The 13,658-nt window shown below is 37.3% G+C and overlaps 1 protein-coding gene and 1 non-coding gene across 2 annotated transcripts in view; one reads left to right on the forward strand and one right to left on the reverse strand.

Moving 5' to 3' along the window:
- Positions 1-13,658, reverse strand: part of Cyth3 (cytohesin 3) — a 110,003-nt gene that overhangs the window by 79,793 nt on the left and 16,552 nt on the right. The gene's annotated exons all lie outside the window — the stretch shown is intronic.
- Trnai-uau (transfer RNA isoleucine (anticodon UAU)) lies at positions 150-225 on the forward strand. The gene has a single exon. It is a non-coding gene; the product is annotated as a tRNA-Ile (tRNA).

Consider the following 13,658-nt stretch of genomic DNA (forward strand, 5'->3'; position numbering starts at 1 on the left):
TCAAAAAAATGACACATTCACAAGGTTATTGTCTGCAACATAATATTAAAAGATAATAAGATTAACTCGTAAGGTACTGGCCAAATATAACTGATAAAGCCACCCAGTAGAACACTACAAAGTTGTTTAAAAAGAGAAACTGTTGGGCTGGGGAGATAGCTCAGTTGGTAGAGTGCTTGCCTTATAAGCACAAGGCCCTGGGTTTGATCCCCAGCACCCCCCCCAAAAAAAAAAAAAGAGAGAAACTGTTGTAGGTACCAATATGGAATGACCTCTAGCTATTACATGAAAAAAGCAGGATGTAAAAGAAGACAGTGAAGCAAACGATGAAATGAAAGAGCAAATGCAGGCACTGAATGAACGCACCAAAAGACAGATAAAAGAGCAAATACAGGAAGCAAAAGACCATTTCAATAAAGAGTTAGAGATATTGAAAAAAAACCAAACAGAAATCCTTAAAATGAAGGAAACAATAAACCAAATTAAGAACTCCATAGAAAGCACAACCAATAGGATAGAACACCTGGAAGACAGAACCTCAGATATTGAAGACAAAATATTTAACCTCGAAAACAAAGTCGAACAAACAGAGAAGATGGTAAGAAATCATGACAGAATCTCCAAGAACTATGGGATATCATGAAAAGGCCAAATTTGAGAATTATTGGGATTGAGGAAGGCTTAGAGAAACAAACCAAAGGAATGAACAACCCTATTCAATGAGATAATTTCAGAAAATTTCCCAAATCTGAAGAACGAAATGGAAAATCAAGTTCAAGAGGCTTATAGGACTCCAAATACACAAAATTACAACAGACCCACACCAAGGCACATTATAATGAAAATACCTAACATACAAAATAAAGACAGAATCTTAAAGACTGTGAGAGAAAAGAACCAAATTACATTCAGGGGGAAACCAATACGGATTATCAGCAGATTTTTCAATCCAGACGCTGGAAAAGCTAGAAGGGCCTGGAATAACATTTTTTAAGCCCTAAAAGAAAATGGATGCCAACCAAGAGTCTTATACCCAGCAAAACTTACCTTCAGATTGACGATGAAATAAAATCCTTCCATGATAAACAAAGCTAAAAGAATATGCAAAAGAAAGCCAGCATTACAGAACATTCTCAGCAAAATATATACCATGAAAGAGATATGAAAAACAAAGAAGCAAATCAGCAAAGGGAGGAGATATCCTAAAGGAACTCTCAAATAAAGAGGAACCAAGTCGTGTCAAAAATAAGCAAATAAATGAATAAAATGAGTCAAATGACCGGGAATACAAATCATATCTCAATAATAACCCTGAATATTAACGGCCTGAATTCATCAATCAAAAGACATAGACTGGCAGATTGGATAAAAAAAGAAAGATCCAACAACATGTTGCCTGCAAGAGACTCATCTCTTAGAAAGAGATACCCAAAGACTAAAGGTGAAAGGATGGGAAAAAACTTACCATGCACATGGACCCAGCAAAAAAGCTGGGTATCCATCCTCATTTCAGATAAAGTGGACTTCAAGCCAAAGTTAACCAGAAGGGATAAAGAAGGACATTTCATAATGCTTAAGGGAACCATAATCAGCAAGACATAACAATCATAAATATCTATGCCCCAAAAGTGGCTCACCCATGTGTGTCAAACAATCCTTCTCAATCTCCGAAACCAAATAGACCACAATACAATAATACTAGGTGATTTTAACACGCCTCTCTCACCACTGGACAGATCTTCCAAACAAAAATTGAACAAAGAAACCATAGATTCAATAACACAATCAATAATTAGACTTAACAGATATTTATAGAATATACCATCCAACCAAGAGCGAATACACTTTCTTCTCAGCAGCACATGGATCCTTCTCTAAATAGACCAATATTATGCCACAAAGCTAATGTTAGCAAATACAAGAAGATAAGAGGACACTTCCTTGTATTTTATCAGACCATAATGGATTGAAACTAGAAATAATGAAAGAGTAAAAACAGAAATTACTCCAACACTGGAGATGTAAACAATATGCTATTATATGAGGAATGGAAGTAACAGAAGATATTAGGAAGGAAAATTAAAAAATTCTTAGAGGTAAACGAGAAAAAAAGGAAATATCGTATCAAAATCTCTGGGACACTATGAAAGCTGGTACTTAGAGGAAGATTTATTTCATGGAGTGCATTTAATAAAAGAAGTAAAACTCAAAAAATAAACGACCTAACACTACAGCTCAAAGCCCTAGAAAAAGAAGAACAGACCAACACCAAAAGTAGTAGAAGACAGGAAATAGTCAAACTCAGAGCTGAAATCAACGAAATTGAAACGAAAGAAACAATACAAAAAATGACAAAATAAATAGTTGGTTCTTCGAAAAAATAAACAAAATTGATAAACCTTTAGCCACACTAACAAAGAGAAGACGAGGAGAAAACCCAAATTAACCAAAATTCAGAATGAACAAGGAAATATCACAACAGACACGATGTGAAATACAAAACCTAATTAGAAGCTATTTTGAAAATCTATATTCCAACAAAATAGAAAATTTTCAAGATATCAACCAGTTCTAGAGACCTATGAATTGCCTAAACTAACGAAGAGGAACATACACAATTTAAATAGACCAATTTCAAGTAATGAAATAGAAGAAGTCATCAAAAGCCTACCAACAAAAGAAAAGTCCAGGACCTGATGGTTTCTCAGCCGAGTTCTACAAAACCTTTAAAGAAGAGCTCATTCCAATACTTTTCAAAGTATTCCATGAAATAGAAGAGGAGGGAACCCTCCCAAACTCTTCTACGAAGCCAATATCACCCTGATACCTAAACCATACAGAGACAGACAATCGAGGAAAGAAAAATTTCAGACCAATATCCTTAATGAACATCGACGCAAAAATTCTCAACAAATTTTAGCAAATCGCATACAAAAATGTATTAAAAGATAGTGCATCATGATCAAGTGGGTTTCATCCCAGGGATGCAAGGGTTGGTTCAACATCAGGAAATCAATAAATGTAATTCACCATATCAACAGACTTAAAGTCAAGAATCACATGATTATTTCAATAGATGCAGAAAAAGCATTTGATAAATACAGCACCCCTTCATGCTCAAACACTAGAAAAAATAGGGATAGTGGGAACGTTCCTTAACATTGTAAAGGCCATCTATGCTAAGCCCATGTCTAATATTATTCTTAATGGTGAAAACTGAAGCATTCCCCCTAAAATCTGGACAAGGCAGGGATGCCCTCTCTCACCGACTCCTATTCAATATCGTCCTTGAAACTCTAGCCAGAGCAATTAGACAGACCAAAGAAATTAAAGGGATACGAATTGGAAAAGAAGAACTCAAACTATCCCTATTTGCTGATGATATGATTATATACTTAGAGGAACCAGGAAATTCCACCAGAAAACTCTTAGAACTCATAAGTGAATTCAGTAAAGTAGCAGGATACAAGATCAATGCTCATAATCCAATGCATTTTTATACATAAGTGATGAATCTTCAGAAAGAGAAGTTAGGAAACTACTCCATTCACAGTAGCCTCGAAAAAAATAAAATACTTGGGAATCAATCTCACAAAAGAGGTGAAGACCTCTACCATGAGAACTACAGAACACTAAAGAAAGAAATTAAAGAACACCTTAGAAGATGGAAAGATCTCCCATGTTCCTGGATAGGCAGAATTAATATTGTCAACATGGCCATACTACCCAAAAGTGCTATACAGATTCAATGCAATTCCAATTAAAACCCAACGATTGTACCTTACAGAAGTAGAACAAGCAATCACGAAATTCATCTGGAAGAATAAGAAACCCAGAATTGCTAAAGCAATCCTTCGCAGGAAACAATGAAGCAGGGGTATTGCAATACCTGAACTTCAACTGTACTACAAAGCAATAGTACAAAAATGGCATGGTATTGGTACCAAAATAGACAGGTAGATCAATGGTACAGAATAGAGGACACAGGACACAAACCCAAATAAATATAATTGTCCTCATACTAGACAAAGGTGGGCCAAAAATACGCAATGGAGAAAAAGATAGCCTCTTCAATAAATGGTGCTGGGAAAATTGGAAATCCATATGCAACAAAATGAAACTAACCCCTATCTCTCACCGTGCACAAAACTAAACTCAAAATGGATTAAGGACCTCAGAATCAGACCAGAGACCCTGCATCTTATAGAAGAAAAAGTAGGTCCAGATCTTCAACATGTTGGCTTAGGACCAGACTTTTCTCAACAGGACTCCCATAGCACAAGAAATAAAGCAAGAATCAACAACTGGGATAGATTCAAACTAAAAAGCTTTCTCTCAGCAAAGGAAACTATCAGCAATGTGAAGAAAGAGCCTACAGAGTGGGAGAAAAAATCTTTGCCAACTCATACTTCAGATAGAGCACCTAATCTCCAGAATCTATAAAGAACTCAAAAACTCAACACCAAGACTACAAATAACCCATCGACAAATGGTCTAAGAAATGAACAGACACTTCACAGAAGAGACCTACAAACAATCAACAAACATATGGAAAAAATGTTCAACATCTCTAGTAATAAAAGAAATGCAAATCAAAACCACCCTAAGATTCCATCTCACCCCAATCAGAATGGCGATTATCAGAAACCAGCAACAACAGGTGTTGGCGAGGATGTGGGGAAAAGGTACACTCATACATTGCTGGTGGGGTTGCAATTAGTGCAACCACTCTGGAAGGCAGTATGGAGATTCCTTAGAAACTTGGAATGGAACTACCATTTGACCCAGTTATCCCACTCCTTGGCCTATACCCAAAGGACTAAAATCAGCATACTACAGAGATACAGCCACATCAATGTTCCTTGCTGCTCATTCACCATAGCCAGATTGTGGAACCAACCTAGATGCCCTTCAGTGATGAATGGATAAAGAAACTGTGGCATATATATACAATGGAATATTACTCAGCCATAAAGAATGATAAATTATGGCATTGCAAGCAAATGGACGAAATTGGAGAATATCATGCTAAGTGAGATAAGCCAATCTCAAAAACCAAAGGAAGAATGATCTCGCTGATAAGTGGATGATGATACATACTGGGCGTGGAGGGGGTTAGTTTTTAGGGTAGAGTGACGGTTAGGGAGGTGGGGCAAGAATGGGGGAAGGAAGGACTGTATAGCGGGAAAAGAGGGATGGGAGGGGTGGGGGGAAGGGGAAAAAAATAACAGAATGAATCAACCAACATCACCCTATGTAAACGTATGATTACACAATGGTATGCCTTTACTCTATGTACAAACAGAGAAAAACATGTATCCATTTGTTCACAATAAAAAAAAAAAAGAAGACAGTGATATAAACTCACATTTTTTGTGAAGGAAAAAAAAAAGTGTGTGTAAACACTAAGAATAAACAAGACACCAATTAAAATTATTTCTAAGAGGTAGGACAGTGGGTAAAACAGGCTGGTTCCATGGCAGGTCCAGCAGCTTTCCATGGGTGCCCCCTGGAGCATGCCCCATTCATTTTCTGAAAGGTAAAAAACCCTGAGCTTCCCAAGGTAGTAGTGGTGAACAGATACAAACCTAACCTCTGCCATAATTTCCGGTGTTCAAATAATGCCATTCCTAGCTAACAATGCAGCCCAGAGGGAGAGTGTTTGCCTAAGACTCAGGAGGCCCTGGTTCAATCCTCAGCAACACAAACAAACAAATAACTGCTATTCCTCTCCCCAAATTGCCAAACCAGCAAATCTGTGCTATACATCTGTCCTGAAGCTAATAGAGATTGAAAGCAGATTAGGGCTTTCTCTGCCCTACACAAGAGAAAGCAAACTGCCTTTGGTAAAACGAGAAGAGGCCAGTGGGCTGGACCTGCACCTCTGTGCCAAAGGAGTTGAAAAAGCAGCACCTGTGGCTAGGTGAGTTTGCTTCTAAAAGATGGGGGTTCTGATGGGGGGTCCTATCACACTTCTCCTGGGGTGGGTATTTGGGGGATTCATAAGGAGGGGCTGAGTTTGGAATACCTTTAATATGGGTTTAGTGGGATACATTTAGGTAGCTTTCAGCTACTTCTGTGTATAATTTGTAGTCAGCCACCCAAATGGAAAAATTATTTCTAGGAATATTCCTTCCTTTTGCCCTTCATGTCTACTTACTTGATGAAATGATGCTTAAGTGTAGGGTCAGAAGTGATGTTTTAAATTTTATTTATTTATTTATTTTGCAGTACAAGGGATCAAACTCACCTCACACATGCTAGGTAAATGCTCTACATCTAAGTCACACTCCCAGCCCCAGAGGTGGTATTTTAGTACGAATAGGTCTTACATGTTGCCCAACAACCGAAGTATGAGGATAATGCAGAAGAAATGAGGCTTGAATTGTATGGAGTCAGAAGGTAATCTATGAAAAATTTTCTGATCATCAAAAAAGTAAATGTTTTTTAAAAAATTTGATTCTCAATGATGTCTAATCAAAATGAAAAATATCTCCTGTTGGGAATGATAACTGATCATGCAATCATATTATAAACATACTATTTTTTAATTTTTTGAGATTATAAAATAGACAATTTAGGAGAATCCTCTATTTTTAGGTTTTTTACACCTGTATTACTAGTATTAAAACAGCAAGTAGGTCTGGGTTGAAGTTGTGCAGCATGCAATCCAAAGTATCAGATTACATCTCATATGCATCTCATGTCTCAAATGCATCTTGTACTGATGAAGCTTGGCAGTTCTAGACCTCACAGAGGAAATGAAACAAAAGATTATCACTAGAACAACCAGAATGAAAGAAAAAAAGTTTTCAGGTAACAAAACTCCTAATCTACTAATCACAATTAAATGATGTAATTTAATACAACTTAGTAATAATTTTAAAATGCATTTCAATTGCTCTTATATATGCATTAATTTTAGAGTAAGTTCATGTATTTTTTTCAGTATGTTTGTTATTCAAAAATTCAAATATGACTTGAATCCCAGTAGAATTCAAAAACAGAACCTGAAAGAAAAAGAACTGGAAGAAACTTCAAAATGTCAAAAATATTCTTGTTTTACAATGGAAAACTTAAAACCAATAATCAAAACCTCGAAAGAAAACCTTCCACAGAAAAGATTGAATTATCTTTCTAGTGTTGTTATGGTAAAATATTAAAAGATTGTTATGAAAAAAGGTCATCAATTAGCTAGAATGGCAAACCAAAAATGTAATAGGATTATAAAACTGTACGAGGAATGTGAAAAATTGTGTTACTTTTCTGATTGAGTTGTTTGTAGTTATATAAGCTTTTAAAAACTTATAAGTTGTTGTGACCTCTTCATTCCAACTAAGTACCTGATACCTATATTTGTATTATTTTCTTTAAAGAGGGCCTTCCAAATAAGTTTCAGGTCCCAGAGATTCTGGCTCCTCCTCAACTGACGTCTGATGCTCCAATGGAGGAGTTCACAAGCTCCCCTATTTTGCTTTCATCACATCCTTCAGACCCCCTGGATAAGGTATGCCTTTGAGAGAATGGGTTCAGAGAGAGCAATCTTCCCTACTTTCATTTTCGATCACATCACCAAAGCCTGCCCCAAGGAATTTCATGAAGATCTATCCAGATCTCAGAAGAGCTTGGGGAAGAATCACAGGTTACCCAAATTTCTAAACAAATACAATTCATTAAAGGATAATCCTCCACCAACCCTCTCCCAAAAAAGGCAACTGCTTAAAGATTTTCTAAAGATGGGTCAACGTAGGTATTTACCCTGTAAACCAATGAAAAATACAAAAACCAGATGATGATACTTTTGCCTGATCTGACCTTATCCCATGATCAGATTTATTTTTACATTTTTCTTTTTATTCTGTGGAATGTGTATATCCCTACTTTGAACTTTCTAATGATTATCTTCAAATCATTTTTTAAAATCACATCACTACCTATATATTTCTAATTATCCATGTCAAAAGTAAACAAGGAAGGTCAGCTTCACTTTCTTCTAATGTTCCCAGTTCCACCCCCACAACCTACTTCTCAGTTTCTATTAACTAATCTGGACCCAGATTTATTAATGTTGGATTGCTATTAAATAACTGGAGTTGTTTTTCTTTGCATTGCTTATCTTCTCCTTCAATAATTATTTCCATTTCTCCAATTGCTAAAGATGTTGAACATTTTTTCATACATTTGTTAATCGATTATATTTCTTCTTCTGTGAAGTGTCTATTTAGTTCCTTAGCCCATTTATCGATTGGGTTATTTGATTTTTTGGTGTTACGTTTTTTGAGTTCTTTATATATCCTGGAGATTTATGCTTTGTCTGAGGTGCATGTGGTAAAGGTTTCTTCCCATTCTGTAGGCTCTCTCTTCATGTAATTGTTTCCTTTGCTAAGAATAAGTTTATTAGTTTGAATCCATCCTGCTTATTGATTCTTGATTTTACTTCTTGCACTTTAGGGGTCCTCTTAAGGAAGTCAGATCCTAAGCCCACATGGTAAAGATTTGGGCCCCCTTTTTCTTCTGTTAGGTGCAGGGTCTCTGGTTTAGTGCCTAAGTCTTTGAACCACTTTGAGTTGATTTTTGTGCAGGGTGAGAGATAGAGGTTTAATTTCATTTTGTTACATATGGATTTCCAATTTTCCCAGCACCATTTATTGAATAAGTTATCTTTTCTCCAGTGAATGTTTTTGACACTTTTGTCATCTGACCCCAGTCTGAATGGCAATTATCAAGAATGCAAGCAACAATAAATGTTGGCAAGGATGTGGGGGAGAAAGGTACATTCATACATTGCTGGTGGGACTGCAAATTGGTGCAACCACTATGGAAACCGGTATGGAGAGTCCTCAGAAAACTTGGAATGGAACCACCATTTCACCCAGCTATCCTACTCCCAGTTTCTATCCAAAGGACTTAAAATCAGAATACTACAGCGATGCAGCCACATCAATGTTTATAGCAGCTCAATTCACAATAGCTAAACCAATCTAGGTGCCCTTCAACAGATGAAGAGATTTTTTAAAATGTGGTATACATACATATATATATACATACATACGTATATATACATATATACACATACATACTCATATGATGGAATATTACTCAACCTTAAAGAAGAATGAAATTATGGCATTTGCCAGTAAATGGATGGAGCTGGAGAATATCAAGCTAAGCGAAATAAGCCAATCCCAAAGAACCAAAGGCTGAATATTTCTCTGACACGCAAATGCTAATTCACAATGGGGGGGGGGTGCAGGGGCTAGTGTAGAATAGAGTTACTTTAGGTAGAGGGGAGTGAAGGGAGGGGAAGGGGTGTGGGGGTTAGGAAGGATAAAATGAATCAGAATTTATTACCCCATGTACATACATAACTATACAACCAATGGTATTCTACATCATATATAACAAGAATAAGAAATTATACTCCATTATATATGATGTATCAAAGTGTAAACTGTAATGTGTTTAAATTTAAAACAAATTTTAAAAATTATTTCCAAAATTTAAATTTTGACTGGTAACCAAGTGTATAATTAGTTAAAATTTGTGTTGAAATTATTTCAATTCAACATTAGCTTTTTAAATACCACAACTCCCCCCCCCCATTCTTGAGTTATTTCATTAATCATCTTTTTTTTTTTTTTTTTTAAGATGGGTCTTGCTCCATTTTCTTAAGAAAAAAAAACAAAAAACAAAAAACAAAACCCTAAACTTACGATGGCAATCAGAAGATTTCAGGGATATCACAGAAAAAAAGTCCAAACAATGAGAAAACACACTGGGTCACAAGACTCTCAGTCCAAAGACCCCCCCCACTGAAGTGAGCTCCCACTGAAGCAGTGTGCTAGCTCCAACTTCTCTGCATCTTTAGAGAACATCTTTCTGTTGCCCTCACAAATTAACAGTGATTATTTAATTCTTGGTTACTATCTTTCCCCTCCAAACTCTCAGGCTTTTTCCACTAAATTATCTTCTGGCAATGTTACAGAGAAGTCTAAAACTGTGCTCACATGCTCTCACCCCCTCACCCCCTCTGTGTGTGTGTGTGTGTGTCTGTGTCTGTGTCTGTGTCTGTGTCACTAAGGAGTGAACCCGGTGGTACTCTACCACTGAGCTACATTCTAGCCCTCTTTCATTTTTTTAAATTTTGAGGCAGGGTCTAAATTGCCCAGGCTGTCCTTGAATTTGGCAGTCCTCCTGCCTCATCCTCCTCATTAGATTACAGGAGTGTGCCACCATGCCTGGCTCTCTTGTAAGTATTCTTTCTTCCCCCTTGCTTCTGTTTGTAAATACTTTATTCTTAAAATTTAAAAATTTCACACATACACACACACTTCCACTAATTCCACTATTTTAAACTAATGCAGAAGGAACCCTTTGAATATATAAAAGCAGCTAGTGGGGTTTTTTTTCCACCCAAAATCAGAGATACTTGTTCCTTTGTATATTTGATTACTGTTTCTGTTGTTTGTTTTGGTATCTTCTCCATGAACAATACTTATTTGGATCACAGCACTAATTTAACTTTGCACACTGTAAATTTTGTTTTTCGTGGATCCTAGTGGAATTTAAAATTCTGAAAATGCATTATAGTTTCTCTCTGCTCATTCATTTCACCTTATAATTTTTGTTACCTCTCAACCAACTAATTTTCGGCCTGCCCTATTGCCTTTTCTCATCTTTAAAGTCATTTATTCAGTCTTTCTTGTATTTTATTAAAAACAAAACAAAGTATATTTAACTTGTAATTTACATCTAGTTTCTATAATTAATGTTTTTCAAAATTACACTCTATCTTCCTTGAAAACTACACCCTGCACTGGGCACAGCGGTGCATACCTATAATCCCAGCAACTTGGGAGGCTGAGCCAGAAGGATCACAAGTTCGAGGCCAGTGTCAGCAATTTAGTGAGACCCTGCCTCAAAATAAAAAATAAACAGAAGGGCTAGTTCTGTTTTAATACTGCCAAGTTGGGGCACTGGGAGGGGTTGTTCTGATGTTCCACCTGCAAATTTGTAAGCTGGAAGGCTGATGCACATGTAAACAGCATTAAGTCATTCTGGGGTGATCCAGATTCATCCATGGGCACTTCATCCTTGTGAGTCTCCTTCTGTAAACTAATTGTGTGGGTTCTGGTGTCTCTACCTAACTTTTGTTTGACCTGGTTTCACTCTGGATGGTTGGGATGCTGCCCACTGCTCATGTATTTCACATGCTTAAAACTATTAGAGCTGTTCTTTGAGCATGAGAAATAGTTTTGAGCACATGAAAGTCACGCGTATCCTCTGCCCCAATCCACCTCAATGGCTCCTGAATCTTGCCACTGCACTGAAACAGATCCACCCTTGGCTTCTGTGGTCACTCGAAATCATTTGCTCTTATTCTCTTCTCTCCCAAATAAGCAAAGCCAATATCACATCTTCTTACCTTCCTCATGGCCCTGCACTGAATTCTCAGGAAACCATGAGGAGTCAGACTCTTGTAGTTCTTTCTTTTCTTTTTTTAACTGGATGTTTGAAACCAGGGACACTTTACCACTGAGCTACATCCCCAGTCCTTTTATTTTTATTTTTTTATTTTGAGACAGGGTCTAAGTTGCTCAGTTTGGTCTTGAACTTGCGATCCTCCTGCTTCAGCCTCCAGGATGGCTAGACTGAGTCATGTGGCACTGTGCCTGGCAGGCCCTGATGTTTCTTCACCCTGACCCCCTGATGAGTCACTTTTCCACTTTTCTCCTTCAATCATGTCCATCAAGAGCTGGTAATCAAGAGGAGGGGAGGTAGAAAGATAAATTCTAGCATCCAAGTCACAGCTTCCCTGGAAATCACTGATGATCTTTTTTTTAAGTACTCTATCTTCTGAGTTCTCTTTCTTTTGGAGTTATTCTATCGTCCTATAGAAATTTTGGATTAAATTTCTCTTTCATGATTTTGGGCTCTTTTCTTCCATTCAGAGATTCCTGCTTGCTGGAAACAATTCTAAGTAAGATGTAGTGAGATACGTGGTTTCCTTTAACGAGCATCTTCTCATTGGATTTCTCTCTTGAACAGGAAGGTACATCAGGTTCTGGGTTTGTGAGCAACGACTGTCCACTGGTTTCCATCAGGATAAAAATGAGGGGGAAGGTCTGTAGGCTGAAAAGTACCCAGAAGATCAATTTAAAAAAAAATAAAGAGGCTTGACCTAGGGTGCTTGCATTTGTCTATGGAACCCCAATTTCCTCCAGGCTAGCATTCAATCTTTGCAAGTAAATACTTGATTGAGATTGAAAAACTATGAACTGCTGCTCTCAAACAAGGATAGAAGAGAGAGAAGGGTGTACGGGATATTCTGGCACAATGGCTTCCAGACTGTCTTTGAATCCATCTTGCATGTGGCACTGTTCCTACACTTACCACCCCAGCCCTAATCTAAGCAAAGTCTTTCAAGGGGCCAACAAAGTGCTCTTCCTGCTTTTAAATTCTCTTGTAGGTTTCCAAAAGTCTGTTAAATTATCTTCTCTGCTAAAGATCCCTTCCCAGTCTCTTTTTTTCCACCTGTATTAAGGTACAATTGACACATTAAAATTAAATGTATTCAAAGTATACAAAGTAATGTTTTGATATATGTAGATGTTGCAAAATGATTACCACAGTCAATCTGGTTGACACAGCCATCCCCTCACACAGTTACCATGTGCATGGTGAGAATACTTTAAATTAGCAATTTCTCAGTGGGTAAGGCAGGAGGATCACAAGTTCAAGGACAGACTGGGCAACTCAGCAAAACCCTGTCTCAAAATAAAAAGATCTGGGGATGTAGCTCAGTGGTAAAGCAGCTCTGGGTTCAATCCAAAGTACAAAAAAAGAAAGCAAATTTCAAGTACACATTATATTAACTACAGTTGCTACACTGTACATTAAGTATCCAGAACTTCATCTTAAAACTCCAAAGTCTTCCCACTTCTCCCACCCCTTTCTTCCTAGTCTCTCTGATATAAGTTACTTTCTTTTCATTTCTTGGGCTTTCAGGGTAAACGGGATGAAAATTTGGTGTTCCCCATCTACTAACGGGGATCATACTGGACTCCTGAGAAGTCCATCCTTCACACCTCTATCAACAGATCTCAGCACTAAGGAATTCAGTTTCTTGAACCCATATATTGGTCTTCAGAGAATAAAAGTTTTCTACAGACAACATGGTTCTGCTCCAGAGGCAACTGTTCATATTAACTAAGAGAACATGATGACAAGGATTCAAGCTGGTCCATACCCAAATAAAAGGTTTAAAATAAACTTCAACCTTTCTCAACTGGAAGAAAATACAAGCAAACCTACAAACCTTCAGGATAGCATACCAATCACAGATTCGACCATGTAACACATAAGCAAATCTCCAACCACTCCCAACACTAAAACCAATCTGAGTCTCAGTTCCACTGAGTATAGGTACTTGATACTGAATCAAGCTACTGTACAGAACATGGAAAACTGACTCAATGTCACAGCATGGATGAACCTGCTGGGTGAAAGAAACCAGATGCAAAAGGTCACATAGTATATGATTCCATTTACATGAAATGCCCAGAACAGGCAAATACATAGGAACAGAAAGTAAATTAGTGGCCGCCAGGGGTGAGGAGAGCAGAAAAAAATTAGGGCTAATGAAAATGGGGTTTCTT

The sequence above is a fragment of the Sciurus carolinensis genome, chromosome 18 (assembly GCF_902686445.1).
Source record: "Sciurus carolinensis chromosome 18, mSciCar1.2, whole genome shotgun sequence".
Classification (NCBI taxonomy): Eukaryota; Metazoa; Chordata; class Mammalia; order Rodentia; family Sciuridae; genus Sciurus; species Sciurus carolinensis.